We start from the raw sequence: 19,640 nt of genomic DNA on the forward strand, positions 1-19,640 counted from the left end.
AGGAATAAAGAGACACCCCCCAGACTTCCTGCTGCGCCCATGACGGGCGGTCAGAGACAAACAAACATGACTTGTCCTCAGACTGACAGTTGACTCATCACTCAGCAGCAACGCTTCCATCATTTCCTCACGGAAATTGTTTTAACAATTTCACATTCAAAACCGCAGCGGCTAGCAAAAGTTTGTCACAGGCATTTGTGGCCACACACCTCATACTGGTCAATTTTAGTGCTCCACTGGACACATACACACACAAACACCCATGCACATCTAATACAGGGTTTTAATTATCACTCACTGCTTTGTAATTAAATTACTATGAATGAGAGAAATAAAAACACTGTAGATAAGTGGTTCTCAAACCTTTTTCCACAAAGCACCACCTAATAAAAATACTTGACGTCGTATGATCAACATTAAAATAAGGAACCAGGTTTCCTAAAAGAACATTTCATGTTTTTGTAAGCCATTGTAACATTATGCACTGTTGAACATTACCACTGTTCTTAAATGTAGAAAAAATAAAAGACTACGTTCAGTCGTAGTCACCTGAGGAACCGATTACAAACCCTCCATCGGAAATCATTGTACTTTCATTGCTTATAACGTCCAAAAACGGCGATAAATTGGCACCAAAATGTATGTGGACATCTCTACTAATGCCCACAACATATCGAAAGGATTAACCTCTCCGTGGCTGATTTATATGAGAATGAGGAAGTGAGCAGAGCTACCGGTACATAGATTTAGGCTGGGACGAGCGCATACTGCTTCTTTGCTTAAAAAAAAAAAAAAACACTGCTTCCTTGCTGATCACGGTTAGGACGGGCGAGGCATTAAACACCAGTCAGGATATTTACAGAGACTGAAGTGGGAATGAGCAGACGTGCACATTTATTTGGATGCACACGCCGTCCAATTTGTAACGTAGCAGCCAAAATGGTGCGTTCCAATGCGGTCACACTCGGCTGTGGATTCAAACTCCTCGCTGGAACTTTATGTTCGCTGAACATTGACGCTTGTTTGATGAGGGATTACCTCACTTTCTGGGGGCTGCAAGCGGTGTCGGACAATGCACGCGACTGCTTGGGAGGCAACCCTGCGACATGAAGATCGATGCAGGCTGGACGGACAGTAAGGAGCTAATATTGTTGTGCTAACGCCTTTTGTTTTAAAGGCCTGAAGCTAGTTGTTTCTATTAGCCGTGCTGTTATGCTTTAGCTGGGGAGGGAAGGGGGGTTCAAGATCCATGCTTGCCTGATTGCTTGCCCTCTGCCAGTCGCCTTCTGCCTCCTGAGAGTTGACACGAGTTTAGCGTCGCTAAATGTCCGAAATATAACCAGTCGGGGTTCATGCTCTTGTCCGCTTCAGCTTATGTAAGTGGAGGAGCAATCGCCACTGTATTTTTGATTTTGTGGAGGTGATCATGATGGGATCACGTTTTATGTCAATAAATCTAATCTATTGTGCAGAACACTTTTATACTTTCACAGGTTGAAGTGGACAAGAGTAATAATGTGCATTTGCATTTTGATGGCGATCGGTCGCCGTTTTAAAGAGGACTGACAAAGCAAGCAATATTACCACGCTTGCCTCCTCCCATGACGTAGACCATTGAGACCGAAAACATAACACAAGCCACGCCCCAAAAGGGGGTGGGCCAATTTGTCATAAATCTAATCACAAAAAAAGACCTTAAATCACTACAGAGTCTTTTTGAGGGGGGGGAGGCGGCACTTTGGTACTGATGTCATTTTTACATGCAAATCTATTATATAAGTGCCAATGTTAAGCTCACCCAAGTGCCCCTTTAAGTACTTCTGGAACCGCTAGTCTCAAACGGAAACACAAAAATCACATCATTACTTAAGAGATAACGAACCTACTCTGTCCTTTGTTTCTGGTGCGCCATCAAGTGGAGAAGCGCAGGAATGTCGCCAGTTGACACGAAATATATAATAAAAGATGAAATACTGAAAAAGGGAGCAAGATGTTAGAGGAGCTGATAGGCTTAATATGCATTGTGTCATCTCCTCTAGTAGTGGATTGGGTAAAAATGCCTTTTAAAAAAAAGAAATAGTTACATATTACACGACAACAAGACCTTGAGTACTTTTGTAATTTGACTGAAGTAAAGGACATGAATCAGTACTTCTACTTTTACCAGTTTGTGTTTCAAACAAGTATCTTTGTGTTAGTACTTTTCCCACCGGTGTCTTCAAGACCAGTGATGACTGCGCAGCAACGACTGAACAAGTTGTGCTTTCAAAGTGAGTGCAAATGTGTCAGTCACCTCCCGTGTGGAAGAGATCCTTCATGAAAATTTCCATTTCAGGAAATAGCGCCAAGCTGTGGTGGGTTCGAACACGGCCCTTGTTGAGCCTTCAGTTTACTCACTTCCACATTTACATATTCATGTTTTAAAATACTTGAAGCATGCACTATGCGAAACAGTGAAAAGCCAAATGAGCATTTTACACCTACCTGTAGTTGATGATCCATGTACCAGTCTGCTTTTCAGCAAACTAGTAGAACAACTGTGTATTACAAGTAAAGTTTTTTCCACTACAGTATGACAAAACCTGCACATGAGTAGGACAAATTTGCCAGAGTAGTAGGACAACTACACGCTACCAGTGAGGCAAAACAGAAAAGCAGTTGATGACACCATGTTAATCATACAACTAGTCACATTATTGAATTTACAGTGGTTAATATACAAATTAAGTTCAAAACAGAAAACTTCACAGCAAAATAACAATAAAATAAGTCCAATACGCAAAAGTCTCATCAAAACTATATGTTACTAATGAGGAATACACTGTGACATACAGTTACAGCTAGTAGCATACAAATGTCAACTGTACAGTTTTACAATTAGTATTCCAAAGTTTTTGTCTTATGAGGACAAAGAGCATACTGGTACACATAGACCTTCAAGGATATAAAAAAAAAACTGCTCAAACGGCTTTACACACGGGCTATGTTGAGCCTTCCATTTACCCATTCCACATTCTCATATTTTTGTTGTCAAGAACTTGATGAAATCCGTACTTGTTCAGAATTGGAGAGGATAGGGTGTGAAAGAACATGTAAATATTTGTGCACACGAAGAAGACAAGAATGGTGCATTTGGGGGCATGACTCGAATTCCTGGGCTGGGAAGTCTCAGTATCAGATTTACTGCTTCTTTTGTTAAAACATCTGGAAGACCGCCTGGTGTATATCACAGCGATTCTCTGCACCGCTCGCAGTGCTGTTTGATTTACTCATAAAATTCGTACTCCAACAAAAATGATGTCCGGGCTGGTTGTTTTCGCTCCGATTCTTGTTTAAACTCATCCAAAGTGATTTGTAGGTGGAGGAAAAATCTGATCTGACTTTTTTCTTTGTTACTTGTTACTACCTTACTGATATATTCTCTATGCAGCATTACATAACACAGAATTTGGCAGCTTTTGTAATCCTGGTAGTTTGGAAGGTTCGGAATCCATATTGCCTGCATTATTTGTTTCATGGACATAAAGCATGTATTTCATTATGACTGAGGATGGTGGGGACATCATTCTTTTAGGTCCTTAGTAAGAGGTCATATGAAACAAATGGCAGCCTGTTAAATAAGTTATCCAAAATAAACAGGATAACAGTTTCAATGTCTAATTTTGTGACAAATACAGTATCTCACAGAGGAGTACACCCCATACATTTTTTGTAAATATTTTCCAATATCTTTTCCTAGAACATCTGAAGAAATGACACTTTCCTAAAATGTGATGTAGCCTGGGCAACTTGCACAGAAGTGTAGATTTACCGTCCCCTCACGCACAGCCAAGTCTAAATAATAAAATGTAACTAATAAAACAGTTGCTTTACTTGTGTGCTTAGGCTACTTTTACAAATCAAGCAAGACAAGTCACTAATTGACCAAAAGTGGCACTAGTAGTAGAAAAATATGTCACCAGTAAGACACAGTCGTTCTATGCGCGCTCAAAGTGATGATAAAGAGCGTACGACTATAGTGCATGGAACTAAAGCTGGACAGCACGCATTCTTCGGCCTGAAGAATATCACATTGAATGCAAAGAGCCAGCGAGTGAATATTTATGAGGTTGAGAAACCAATCTTGAGGTGGTCAGCATTCTCGCTGCTCCTTGTCATCTCTTTCATTTGACGCAGTCTGGATTTTGGGCGCAGGATGTGAAGAGCATCTGTTTGTGTGCTGACTGACGACAAAGGCTAGAGGTCTCCGTGAGCGGGCGCACCGGCGCTCTGATGAAGCACTTTCCCAAAGATTCCACAACACTGTGCTACAATACCAAGTTACCATGGAAACCTGATTGGGTTGAGCCATTTGGGAAGTGACAGCAGATGACAGGGAGTACAATCAGCAAATTTCATTCTTGGATCCTCTTTTAAATCTCCTGCTTTGTGGTGAGAACAAATGGAAAATAAACAAGGTCAAAGTTCTTGGTTTTCAATTGTTAGTCTTTAAAATTACACTGGTAACTAAATTTGCTCTGATAACAAATACATTTTCCCCATTCAAAATAATTCCAATAGCGTTAATTAACTCAATATTTTAGTTTTTTCTTCTTTTAAAACAATGTATTTTTTTACTTAACTGACTAGGCATTAGATACCATTCCAGACCAGCAAAAAACAAAACAAAAAAAACGTTTGCGTTTCCAAAATAGCACTAACTTGTAAAATATCAATAAAGAAAATAGAAACATAAAAGAGAATGTAAAGAAGTTTTCTTCTTGTGTGTCTCAATGTCTGTATTATATCGCCCCCAGGAGGCCAAGGAGCACACACCAGGAAAAGCAGCACACTGCCCATTGACCTGATGCAAAAATGTGGTAAAACAGATTACACTCTTTATATCCTAATCATTTTATTGTGTTAGAGCATGTTTTTAAAAAGTACAGTATCATAGAGTACTATTTTTCCTCATTAAAAACAACAATTTTGATGATTGTTTGGTGGGAGGCTGGAACGGATTAATAGCATTTCCATTAATTTCAGTGGGGAAAGATGATTTGAGATACAACTGTTTATAGTTACAAGTGAGGTTACGGAATGAATTCAACTCGTATCGCAAGGCACCACTGTTATGTTTTTTCTTTTTTTCATGTCTGGTCATCTAAACCGTGCAGCCATGCTGGTCTTTCTTTTATTTGGAACAGTTTATAGTGTTGGACCAGAAAAGGTGTTCTACTGACAGCTCATTCTTATAAACAAGACGAAGTCCAATTTGGACTGTAATTTGGAAGATTTTGCTGCTCCCAGTATGAGATCACAGTAAGGATAAGGACACCTTGAAAGCATGACCTTATTGATGTAAAACATGTGTTAGTGGTTTTGTTGCACCATGGGTAGCAAAAGGGCTCTTTAAGAGAAAACGTGTTCCGTTATAGTCCATGTGCTGGTTGTTTAACCTTTCCTGGGCACACACTGACCACAGCTGGACCACAGATGAAATGAAATCAATGTAGAAGAAGGAACGATCCCATTCCTTTGGGATACATTCATTGCACTTGTAATAGTTTTAGTAGTCTCATTGTTACGCTTGCAAAATGAACTTCACAGATGTGAGAACGTCTGTGCCTTGCTTCTCGCATTTCATCTGCTGACTTTGACCGTAATTGTCTCTATACTCTTGAAACTGCTGGATCCAAAGTAATCCAAATCGGGTGAAATAGCTAACCCAGCGCTGGATCCAAAAGGGTGTCCAATAAAAGTCCATCAGATTAATTAATGTCAACATATAATGTGAAACGCTATATGCTGACTGACAGAAATTTGCATAGATGGAATGGTAACTATATAAACACCCAAACAATTGCTACTTTAACACACACATCAGAGCAACACATACAGTACAAACAGAGGATACAACCATACTTCAACGACTAAATAATAACTACCGTACTACCGTAGGGGATATCTTAAAAATGTGTGGTATAGGGGTTCACTGTAAGTTTTGAGGAATTATGTAACAATGCATTTGTTGTCTAAGCAAGTAGTGGTGCACTGCGTCACACTGAGGGCTATAATTGGCCGGGAAGTATCGTGCGTGATCACTCCCACAATGGTGCAAACGTCCGTTTCCAACTGCGCGTGTCTATGAAAAAAGCAAAAGAATGAAAGAAAACTCCACCCATGCAAACAGTTAGGGCCCTATTTTCATTCTGAGCGCAAGTTTAGCGGAAAGCTCTGTCTAACTTTGCGCATGGGTGGAGTTTTCATTATTTTGGTATTTTGTTAGACTTTGCACCAGTAGGAGTGGGCGAAATAGGGCGTTTGGGATGCAAATAGTCTTATCCCGGCCAATCCTAGTGGCATCCCTCATTTGCATAAAAATCAAGGTGGTCTGAGGCGTGGTTCGCACGAATACATGCTTGACATTGCGGAAACAGAAATAGAGTATGACAGAGATATCAACCTCAAGGCCTGGGGGCCATATCCAGCCCGCAACATAATTTTTTAACTTTTAACATCACTGAGATATGAGCTATTTGCAAGCATTTCTTTTTTTACCAATCCTCCCCTTAGAATAAATTAAAAATAGTTGAACAAACAATTATTTACCGGCTCCTGATTTAAAAACTAGTTTTCCATCAATGTGTTATGTATATGTGATAAAATAAGGTAATCATACTTACATACGTATTGTATTTATATGGGTTCACAATCATAACGGAGACACCATAACTATGATGTGGGCCTGCGACAAAAATTTATTTCACACCCCTGGTCATTGGCAAGTAAATTGCAAGATCTCCCCTTGCCGATGATGTAGTTGGCATGTGACATGGGCAACTGGAGACCCCCTTGCACCCAGATCGTGTGTCTGTGTCAAATTGTTGGATGAGTCGGGGGCAAGGCAACTCGGAACACCCAGACAGGCACAACACGGCTCCCAACACGCTAGATTAGACCTACGCTGGCACGAAAATGAAGTTACATTACCATTTTTATGCCGAGCGCAAAGGCGTCAGTATACTAAAAAAGGGCCCATATAGAATGCGCTTTGCGCTAGACTTGCGCTGGTCACGAAAAAAGGGCCCTGAGAGGTGTTTCTCACCCTCTCAACACACCCTTGTTTCTGAAACGACATCTTTTTTTTTTCTTTAAATCTGTCCTGCATTTGTGTTGCAGACTCACTTTCCAGGTAGTGAAGGAAATATCATTAACCGACTACCTCCAGTCACTGTTAGTTGAACGTCACTATTACTCACTTGATCCTGTCTAGACGACATGAGCATGTAAACATACCTGTGAAGGGGGTGTGGGGGGGGGGGGGGCGTTGTACCTGTCTCATCTCAGGTGAAGTCAGTCTTATTTCGGGAAGTGAATGCATTGACTCATTGACTTTTGGAACAGGCTGAAAATTGTCTTTTGAGTTCTTTCCTCTGTGGAAAGGTCTTGACGGGGTCGAATAAACGCAGATAAAGGGTCTGTACGACTGACCAGTTTCTCCGACAAACCCACACTGTCGGAAAGCTCCGCAAATGTACGAAAACACACACACTCTGCCCAAGGCAGACGCCTCAGCAAACACAGTCTGTGGTCGGTGTTTGTTTCTGAACATTACCGTGTTGCAAGGCACTTGTAAATGAAGCCTGAATTGTCCAAACATACCAGTTCTTCATCCTCACCATCATTTTGCAGACACACTCGTGTCAGTGTTCTGTTTTAACACCACTGTTCCATAGCACTTGGCTGGGCAGGCTTGAATCACAGGGTGGGGAGCGATGATGGATGAAGAGAGGGTACGCTGAGTGAAGCATGGGTCACAGTTCGCACCCACACAATGATTTATCAGTGGCTAGCCGAAGGAGTGGAATGGCACTGCTTCAGTTTTGGGAGGGAGGTGACGAAGTGGGCACTGGAAGTGTGCAAAGGCTTTATCACCAACTGCCAGTGCTGATGCTATACTCTCAGTATACACTAGTCAAAAAAAGTTGGAGATACTGGGCTTTTGGGTGAAATTTCAGGATGAACTGAAAATGCAATATAACCCTTCCAGGTGAACTTAATTTGAACGTCTCCAAATTTTTGAACGTCTAATTGTTCAATGTTTTCAGTACTTTGTGCACCACAACTGCTCTCGAACAAGGATCCGAACGGCAAAATTCACAACAGAATTAGTATTTTACAATAAAAACAGTTAGGTTAAAAATAACACAATTTTGGGTCAAAAATGGACCGATCCACGAATTGGGTTAATTTGATCCACATTCTTGTGTTGCTTTGTACAAAACAACCCAAGAAATTGGGTTGTTTTCCGAAAAAACAACCCAGAAAGTTGGGTCAACTTGACCCAAGTAGTGGATCGGTCCATTTTTGACCCAAAATTGTGTTATTTTTAACCCAACTGTATTTAGAGTGAAGAATGTGCACTTCTCTGACTTTCTGTGACTCTTCCAGTCTGGATGGAATGGACACTTTAACTGAGTGCAACGCACCAAGAATGGATGAATCTGGTAAAAAACACCATTAAATTTCAGTAAAACCGTGTAGCTTCATTCTTTCTCAATATAGCGCCTCAACCCTTTGGTTTGATCTGCTACTTGGGGAAACAGTTGTCTGATTGGCTGGCAAAAATATCCACCAATAAGTAGTACAGGCTGACATTTTGAAGGGCTCACCAAGTGGACATGTCAAAATTACTGTGACGTTTCAAACGGCGACACTTGCCCTAGAAACTTGACTTCAATAGCTCAACTGGAACATTATTGGTGAGGAGAGCAGTGTGGGCAGTAGAACAGGCCATGTACTTTAGATTTTTTTTCTGTGTGAATTTATTTGTTCTGGAGGATTTTAGAAGCGTTTTCATTGATTTCATGTATTTCAGAAAATTCCACAAAGATTGCAGTCAAGCGTCACTTTGCTACTCGAAGTTCAGTAGCCACTTCCGAGGGAAGTGGTCTTTGATCCATGTACGAACCAATACATTTCCTGAATCAATTATTAATGGTATTGAAACAGGCATGTTAGGGATTGAACCAATTAGTCGATGGGTCAACTTTAGTGCTCTGCATTGGTGATGGGAATGACAGTTCTTCTAAGTGAACTGAATCATTAAAATCAGTTCAACAAAAAGAACCGTTCAAGGAATTGTTCGTCCCTGTAGCACGGTCACTTGCAAGATATGCAAGTCTGTCCTAAAACACAACAAAAGCACAGGTGAAATAGAAACAGTGCAACAGAGCACAACTGTACTGTACATGTAATGTATATTTACTTCTGAGCTTGGCTCCACTGTCCCAACAACACGTGATGCTATTGAACACAAAATGAGACCAGCCGGCTTGTTGAAGAGAAAAGCATGCGCAGGGCTCCCACTAATTACAAGTTACAACAACTAAATTCAACATAATGGTGAGTTGTATTTTTAATCAGTTGTTTTTATTTGATTCTGTACAGGTCCCTCAAAAAATGTCTTTTGATGGAGTGGATGTTCATTGAAAAAAGTAAGTTAAGAGGAAATATTCACTCCAAAGAAAACAGTTTTAATCATGACAAGTTGGACAAACTTTCCACAAATTAAGGCTGTCATGGCTTAATGTTAAATGAGACATTTTTACGAGTGTGTTGTGAAATATCTTGTGAATCATCCTGACAACGCTCTGTGATTGTTATGCTAAATGGACTAGGGACTAAATTAAATAGTTTCGTGAGCAGATGATGGGTTTAATAAGCCATTGGCTGTGTACAGTAGTGAGGTCTGTCAAGCATGGAAACAAATCATGTTTTGGCCCAAAGTGGTGGCGTTACATCCCGGCAGGCTCATCAAATAACAACTTCACATGGGTGAGATTATCATCACCCTCTCACTATGCCCTGTGTTCCTCTCCACTACCTTTTTTGGTCTGAGTCTCGCCTCTATTTTTGGCTTCATTTCAAACTAAGCGCAGGCCACTTGCTGTAGCTTTGTTTTCTAAGGGAAATGCCAGAATGTTCTAATCTACAAGGAGCCAAAGACGACATAACACAGTTTTTAGCAGGTGGTGTGCAAACTACGGCCCGGGGCCATTTGTGGCCCACAATCCATTTTTTTTAGTAGCCAACTGCTCACTGCAGAGACCTCTCCTTCTAGTGCGATATAGTTCCAGTTCCGAAATCCTGAAAAAAAGTGACTTGACATATAGGACACCCTGAATGTTTAAAGAATTTGTTTTAGTTTGTTAAATGAAATCAAGGTGTAGAATGTCAAAGTGGCCCTTGCATCCTTGCGTATGCAGCCTTTAGAGTAAAACGTTTGGACATACCTGGTTTAAGCCAACTGAAATGTGACAGTTTGCAGTTCATAGCGCATGTTTGTTTACACAGATGCATAGTTACCACCAGGCTCATTAGATCACAGCTTCAACAATCGCACACAGGTTGGTTGTGACTCACATGTGCGGCAATGCAGTTTTAAAAAAAGCATATGCAAACTGTGAGAGAATGAATCATAGTGTGCGGACGGCTAACATTATTGCATTACAGTATTTCCCAGCAGAATGCTATTGAGCATGGAGAACACATTAGGAATGTGCAAAATGGAGAGTGAAGTTACAAGTCTAATGCAGTACGCTCTCTTGGAAAGGATCAAGAAACAATCTGGCACCAAGGCAGCAGTAGTTGGGTGTGTGTGACCTTGTACATCATTACTCAGTTGTTCCCATAAATGTCTGATCGGTGCTGCGTTTACGAGAAATTTAAAGAATCCAGTTGACGACGTTGCTTGAAAATTCACAAAGGAGTTGTTGAGCCTAATCCAGTCAGACTTACATACATAGCTACAGCACATATGACCACTGACTCATATCCAGGGTCAGCCACATTGCGAGCTATCGACCGAGACTCACCGTGTGCCTTTGACAATGTCAAATTGTCGACGGTAAGGACACGTATGACATCATCATGCAAGTACATGCATGAACAGAGGAGGCAAAAGTATTCACATTCAGTACTTAAATAGACATACAGATACTTCTGTAAAACAAAAAGAGTAAAAACTTCTAAAATTAAAATTAATTTACCCTTTTTTTATTAAAGCGTTTGCAGTTTTAAAACTGCTGGCAGGATTTGAATGTAGCCTGACTTTGTGCCCTATTAACAGGCACAAGCGTGATTCTCAACCATGGCCGTTCATGCGATTCTGAAAGTAGGCTACGTAGTCATGATAAACTGTCACAGAGAACGCAGATCCAGCTTTAACAAAACAGCAATACTAGCAATAACCAAGCTAGTATCAGCACTGTCAACAAACCGATGTTATCCACGGCTTCTACGGTGCTAGCATGATTTTGCTCGTAATGGAGTGTTATTACAAGTTACTATAAGTTTTGTTATCTAGAGTGTACATTCATTCATTCATTATCCATACCGCTTATCCTCACAAGGGTCGCGGGCGTGCTGGAGCCTATCCCAGCTGTCTTTGGGCAGTAGGCGGGGGACACCCTGAATTGGTTGCCAACCAATCGCAGGGCACACAGAGACAAATATCCGCACTCATAATCACACCTAGGGGCAATTTAGACAGTCCAATCAACCTACCATGCATGTTTTTGGAATGTGGGAGGAAACCGGAGTACCCGGAGGAAACCCACGCGGGCAAGGGGAGAACATGCAAACTCCACACAGGGAGGCCGGAGCCGGGATCGAACCCACGACCTCTGAACTGTGAGGCGGACGTGCTAACCAGTCGACCACCGTGCCGCCTTAGAGTGTACAATCAATTAAAAACAAAAACATGAGAAATTTACCTGTCAAGCAATAAATTTAGCTAATTCTGCATTGCTTCCAAATCCTCTCAGCTGCCGAGGTCCCGTTGCTCTGCTTTTGTTCACTAATTTTTATGCTCAATTGCTGGCAAATAAGGCATAGATATTTTTTATTTTTTTTTAATTTTTTTTCAGAGGACATGGTGGTTTGTTAATATCAAATGAGAGGTACATGACTGGGCCAGAGAGGCCATTTTACTAGTGTACTACTGTCACATCCTAATGGCAATAATTTTAGCAAATATGGCAAAAAGTGTTTATTTTTGTTTGCTTGTTTGTTTGGTTGTTTTATTGTTTTGATTTTGTTTTGAAAAATAGTAACATATCCCTTTAAAGCGGAAGTCAACAGAAACATATTTTTCAAGAATATGTTACCAGCAGGACCACTAGTTGAAACACGGCATTCTGATTAATGTTGCGTTTGTGGAATATAAGTTAAGCAGCAAAATGCACTCGTTTTTAGCCATCTCCGGGGGCGGCCATTTTGTCTTCTGTCGACTGAAAATAACATCACAACTGGTTAGGGCTCGGGTAACGACCAATCACGACTGACCTGTTTTCTGAATCCGAGCCGTGATTGGTCGTTGTGAGCAGTTGTGATGCCATTTTCAGTCAACAGAAGACAAAATGGCCGCCCCCGGAGATGGCTAAAAATGAGTGGATTAACACCTATTCCACAAACGCAATATTTATCAGAATGCCCTGTTTCAATTAGTGGGCTTGCATAGAACATATTCTTGAAAAAAAAATGTTTGCGTTGACTTCCTCTTTGAGTACATAAGTAAAAATTACTGTACATTATGTATTTTTTTCAGATTACACACACATGAATTTTTAGACTGGGACAAGACAATGTATTTGCTAGGAATCAATCATCTGAATGTTCTCATACTTTATTGTTGTGGTTTGTTTGTTTTTTAAACCAAGAGGTTGCTAGTGTTGGCTCGACTTCTGTGTTATCAAAACTTTGGTTGCTGTTGTCCATTTTTAACGCCAAGAAGAACCCAACATCTACCGCGTGGAGGTTGAAAAAAGCAACAAACCTATTTTCACCAAGTAAGGGGTAGAAAGTACAGATAACTGTTTTCAAATGTGGGGATTAAATGTAGTATGCTCTCAGGGGGAATAAAACTCAAGTGAATTTCAGATATCTAGTTGAGTGGAGTAACAAAGTATTTGTACTTCGTCACTTCCAATCACTGTGCATGAGTGCCTGGAACACCTTAAACATTTGCACATTCTCGAGGTTTAAGCAATATGTTGTTAGGTCTTCATCTGGCTAGCTGACAAGTGTGAGCCAACAGTTAGTGTGAAGTGTACATAAGTTAAAAAAATGGCATATCAGTGATTAACCACCAAGCTGTATGTCGAACAAATGGCTAGCCTGAAATGCATACACATATCAGGTTGAACTACACTTGAACTAAACACTGAAGCAACTTTTCAAAAATGTGTTGCAAGGACATATTTCAATCAAGATTTGGAACGATGTTCATCCATGGCCCATTATGAATCATGTTCATCGTATACATATTTTTTGTCAGTATGAGCACTGAGTGTTTTTCCCCATTGTGCCAAGTCATTGGAATTGTATGGATATCGTATACTGTATAACTGACAGTAAACATAATTTGACTTTTTTATTTAAGTACATTTTAGTCTTTACTTTTATCTTTGCGTAAAGTAAAGGAGTTGAAACAGTGTTTCTTTTACCATTTTTTGATGAGATTTTTTTTTCAACAGAAGTATTGTGTCTGTACTTCTACTTAAGTAACAAGTATGAGTACTTCTGCCACATCTTATGGTAATTGTTGTTGTAACTCAAAAATGAAAAATAGGAACTAAGAATTCAATTTCATGTGGGTGATACAAGAACAACAAACAGGCAATAGTTGACTTAAAATGAGCATATAATTCCTGTTATCATTAACTTCGCCATCAAGTCCAAAAAGTATTCTTGGGGGATAGGGTCCAAACCCAAACAGGTTTATAATTACCTATAGATGACATAAGATGGAAGCTAAGCACTACTATTGTCTAAATGAAGCTCCTCAATTCACTTCAAGATTTAGTAGTTCTCTGGAACCAATATGGCAGCAAAGCACATCTTTTCTTATAAACGAAGCTCCTCAACTCCTGCATTCAGGAGCTCCTTAGCATTAAAATGCTCAGCAGCTTTCAGTAGTTCCTTGGCACCAAGATGGCAAAAAAACACTATATTTAAGTGTGTGTGTGTGTGGGGGGGGGGGGGTTGGGGAGTTATATGCAGGACAAACAATAGTGCCTCAATAAAAAACTTTACTGAGTTGATTATTGTGAGAAAAACGTACAAAATGAGTTCTTGCACTTAATGTTGGTTACTTGTTGAGCAGTTTTTTGCCATCCTTGAATGTTTTTTTTGTTTTGTTTTTCATGCAAGAGAGCCCTTTGCACTGACAAAACTAAATTACAGTATGTGGTTATTTTGTTGTTTGCTTCAAAGCCTACGGCATAGTGGTTGCACTTGGACTAATGCTGGAAAATGAATTTTGACAGGTCTGGTCCTCAGTGAGGATATGGTACCTGAACATTGCATCTGCTTTTCCGCCTGCGATGAACCTTTTATTCACCAGGCGCTATGTTGTAATGTATTATGTAACTATCACAATGTACAGTTTGTGGTCTCTGTATTTTTTTTCTCTCCTGTCTGCATTGAGATGTTGTGCTCCATTTTTTCCACTACTGCCTTCCACCGGCCACTAATAGTCTTTGGCTTTCCAAAAGAATGCATTTTTTACTCAACTTAACTTCCATCACTATCGATGATGGAGCCATCTATCTCGGGGGGCAAACATCAGTGAGGAGGTGATGGTGGGAAGCGGAGCCCTGATATGTTTATCTGTGCTTTGGATGATAAGCGTTTCTACCAAATTCTTGTGTTGCATTGACTGTCTGATGGATAGGGAGCATATGGCTGCATTGCAACATAATATAATTGTAAAAACTGCTTGCACAGGTTCCCCATGTATGACTACATTGCTCCATTTTGTTGTTGCAATCTTCCACAATTGGATTGGAAACATTGGAAACAATTGTACACTGTTTCCTTTTCTGCGAATAAGCAGATTGAGCACCACCAGTTCCCCGGTCACACTGTTGTTAAAAACTGACAACGCAGCCTTTTTAAAAATTTCATTTGATTTTTTTACATGGACGTGATAGTTATACAGGAAATATTGCATTCACAAATTTACATCTTAAACTGTTTGAAGTGCAAATAAAAGTCTTCTAAATTCGACCCACACCAGCAAGAAGAGCGTTGTTAACATCCCTGTTCAATTTGAATGATCAAAAAAATGTCGTAAGCAAATGAAATGTCATCAAAATTGTGAAAAATCAAACCGCTCTCTCAGCTGTCAAACACTGTGGCCGTGTCTGTTGAATGCGTTGAAGCCACGCCCTGCTCAAATGCCAACCATTCACCATTACTACTTACTACAACCTGTGTTTTGAGTGCATGTGTTTATTTCCCTGCTCAGGCAGAAAAGCAGAAAGAGAGTAGGTTGGGAGGTTTCGGGCACAAGGAGGGAGTCTGATACAACACAGCTGGCCAGCAAAATTGCCTTTCACTAACAATGTCCAAATGATCCATGTTATCTCTACCTCACCACATTAAATTGGCTTCAAGAAAAGGTCAACAGTTGAAGCAAAATGGTCTGTGGAGATTGTGATAGAACAAATATGGAATGCTCGATGAGTGGCTCACTGTTCCGTAGGGACACTCTACCAGAGGTTCTGCCACACGTGAAAACATTTGCACTTTGTAAACAATGACACTCACCCTTCACAAACAGGACTGCAGTTAGTGGCAAGGAAAGTCACGCATCATAGTCACTTTAGCGCAGTGGTGGGCGGTCAGCACCTAAACACTATCAGATACTGACCAATGCAGTGTTTAAAACCTATGTTTAAAACCTAAAATCAATTAGATGAATTAATTCCAAACAATCTATTCTCTATTCATTTCATACTCACAAACTCACTTCATACCAAGCAGCAGTTTTGGAGAGAGAGTGAGCAATTAAAAAAAAAATGGTTTAAAACTGTTTACTGACAGTTGAAGTTTACTGTCAAACAAAAGAAATAAATTTACACATGAATTCAAACCAACCACATAGCAGACTTGAAGGAAGCTATGCTAATGCAAATGCTAACATTTAATGGCAAATTTCATAAACAAACAGGAGAATGAATAGCATCTACAGTATGTAGCTGTGTTATAAACCATTAAGCAACGGATATTTGAACACAAAGGAGATAATATAACAATACTTACTGACATGTATTCTTTATTCTCTGCAAAGAATGACTAATATTACTGTTGAGGAGTTGTTACTCTCCTGTGTCTATGTACAGTATATTCGTATGTAAGTATTATACTGTGCCCCCCGTGAGCCGTCACCTTATCGTGGTGGAGGGGTTTGCGCGCCCCAATGATCCTAGGAGCTACGTTGTCTGGGGCTTTATGCCCCTGGTAGGGTCACCCATGGCAAACAGGTCCTAGGTGAGGGACCAGACTAAGCACGGCTCAAAATGACCCCTTATGATGAGAAAAATTAATGGACCACGTTTTCCCTCGCCCGGACGCGGGTCACCGGGGCCCCCTTCTGGAGCCAGGCCTGGAGGTGGGGCTCGACGGCGAGCGCCTGGTGGCCGGGCCTGCACCCATGGGGCCCGGCCGGGCTCAGCCCGAAAAGGATACGTGGGTCCCCCTTCCCATGGGCTCACCACTGGTGGGAGGGGCCAAAGGGGTCGGGTGCCGTGTGAGCTGGGCGGCGGCGGAAGACGGGGACCTTGGCGGTCCGATCCCCGGCGGCAAAAACTAGCTCTTGGGACATGGAATGTCACCTCTCTGGCAGGGAAGGAGCCTGAGCTGGTGTGTGAGGCTGAGAGGTTCCGATTAGATATAGTCGGGCTCACCTCCACGCACAGCTTGGGTTCTGGTCCCAGTCCTCTCGAGAGGGGTTGGACGCTCTTCCACTCTGGAGTTGCCCAGGGTGAGAGGCGCCGAGCAGGTGTGGGCATACTTATTGCCCCCCGGCTTGGCGCCTGTACATTGGGGTTTACCCCGGTGGACGAGAGGGTAGCCTCCCTCCGCCTGAGGGTGGGGGGACGGGTCCTGACTGTTGTTTGTGCTTATGCACCAAACGGCAGCGCAGAGTACCCACCCTTTTTGGAGTCCTTGGAGGGTGTGCTGGAGGGCGCTCCACCTGGGGACTCCATCGTTCTGCTGGGGGACTTCAATGCTCACGTGGGCAATGACAGTGAGACCTGGAGAGGTGTGATTGGGAGGAACGGCCCCCCCGATCTGAACCCGAGCGGTGTTCGGTTACTGGACTTCTGTGCTCATCACGGATTGTCCATAACGAACACCATGTTCAAGCATAAGGGTGTCCATATGTGCACTTGGCACCAGGATACCCTAGGCCGCAGTTCGATGATCGACTTTGTAGTCGTATCATCGGACTTGCGGCCGCATGTTTTGGACACTCGGGTGAAGAGAGGGGCGGAGCTGTCAACTGATCACCATCTGGTGGTGAGTTGGCTCCGATGGTGGGGGAAGATGCCGGTCCGACCTGGCAGACCCAAACGTATTGTGAGGGTTTGCTGGGAACGTCTGGCAGAATCCCCTGTCAGAAGGAGTTTCAACTCCCACCTCCGGCAGAACTTTTCCCACGTCCCGGGGGAGGCGGGGGACATCGAGTCCGAGTGGACCATGTTTCGTGCCTCCATTGTTGAGGCGGCCGATCGGAGCTGCGGCCGCAAGGTGGTCGGTGCCTGTCGTGGCGGCAATCCCCGAACCCGCTGGTGGACACCAGCGGTAAGGGATGCTGTCCAGCTGAAGAAGGAGTCCTATCGGGCCTTTTTGGCCTGCGGGACCCCGGAGGCAGCTGACGGGTACCGGCAGGCCAAGCGGAATGCGGCTCTGGCGGTTGCTGAGGCAAAAACCCGGGTGTGGGAGGAGTTCGGGGAGGCCATGGAAAATGACTTCCGGACGGCTTCGAGGAAATTCTGGTCCACCATCCGGCGTCTCAGGAGGGGGAAGCAGTGCACCATTAACACTGTTTATAGTGGAGATGGGGTGCTGCTGACCTCAACTCGGGACGTTGTGGGTCGGTGGGGAGAGTACTTCGAAGACCTCCTCAATTCCACCGACACGCCTTCCACTGAGGAAGCAGAGCCGGGAGACTCTGAGGTGGGCTCTCCTATCTCTGGGGTTGAAGTCACCGAGGTAGTCAAAAAGCTCCTTGGTGGCAGAGCCCCGGGGGTGGATGAGATCCGCCCGGAGTTCATAAAGGCTCTGGATGTTGAGGGGCTGTCATGGTTGACACGTCTCTTCAACATCGCGTGGACATCGGGGACAGTGCCTCTGGATTGGCAGACCGGGGTGGTGGTCCCCCTTTTTAAGAAGGGGGACCGGAGGGTGTGCTCCAATTACAGAGGGATCACACTCCTCAGCCTCCCCGGCAAGGTCTATTCAGGGGTGCTGGAGAGGAGGGTCCGTCGGAAGGTCGAATCCCGGATTCAGGAGGAGCAATGTGGTTTTCGTCCTGGCCGTGGAACAGTGGACCAGCTCTACACCCTCAGCAGGGTCCTCGAGGGTGCATGGGAGTTTGCCCAACCGGTCTACATGTGTTTTGTGGACTTGGAGAAGGCGTTCGACCGTGTCCCTCGGGGAGTTCTGTGGGGGGTGCTTCGGGAGTACGGGGTACCGAGCCCCCTGATAAGGGCTGTCCGGTCCCTGTACCACCGATGCCAGAGTTTGGTCCGAATTGCCGGCAGTAAGTCGGATTCGTTTCCTGTGGGCGTTGGACTCCGCCAAGGCTGCCCTTTGTCACCGATTCTGTTCATAACCTTTATGGACAGAATTTCTAGGCGCAGCCGAGGTGTCGAGGGGGTCCGGTTTGGTGGCCTCAGTATTGCATCTCTGCTTTTTGCAGATGATGTAGTACTGTTGGCTTCTTCAAGCCGCGATCTCCAACTCTCGCTGGAGCGGTTCGCAGCCGAGTGTGAAACGGTCGGAATGAAGATCAGCACCTCCAAATCTGAGACCATGGTCCTCAGTCGGAAAAGGGTGGCGTGCCCTCTCCAGGTCGGGGATGAGATTCTGCCCCAAGTGGAGGAGTTCAAGTATCTTGGGGTCTTGTTCACGAGTGAGGGTAAGATGGAACGGGAGATCGACAGGCGGATCGGTGCAGCGTCTGCTGTGATGCGGACCCTGTATCGGTCTGTCGTGGTGAAGAAGGAGCTTAGCCGAAAGGCGAAGCTCTCAATTTACCGGTCGATCTACGTTCCTACTCTCACCTATGGTCATGAGCTGTGGGTCATGACCGAAAGAACAAGATCTCGGATACAAGCTGCCGAAATGGGTTTCCTTCGCAGGGTGTCTGGGCTCTCCCTTAGAGATAGGGTGAGAAGTTCGGCCATCCGGGAGGGACTCAGAGTCGAGCCGCTGCTCCTCCGCGTCGAGAGGAGCCAGTTGAGGTGGCTCGGGCATCTGATTAGGATGCCTCCTGGACGCCTCCCTGGTGAGGTGTTCCGGGCATGTCCCACCGGCAGGAGACCCCGAGGACGACCCAGAACACGCTGGAGAGACTATGTCTCCCGGCTTGCCTGGGAACGCCTTGGGATCCTTCCGGAAGAGCTGGAGGATGTTGCTGGGGAGAGGGAAGTCTGGGCTTCCCTGCTGAAGCTGCTGCCTCCGCGACCCGACTTCGGATAAGCGGGAGATAATGGATGGATGGATGGATGGTATTATACTGTGGTCAGGTGTGGGGAAAAAAAATACTTATTTACATTCTATTAAATACGTCATGTTTTATG

This window comes from Filicampus tigris, chromosome 3, assembly GCF_054856515.1.
Source record: "Filicampus tigris isolate MCC_2025a chromosome 3, RoL_Ftig_1.0, whole genome shotgun sequence".
NCBI classification, from domain to species: domain Eukaryota; kingdom Metazoa; phylum Chordata; class Actinopteri; order Syngnathiformes; family Syngnathidae; genus Filicampus; species Filicampus tigris.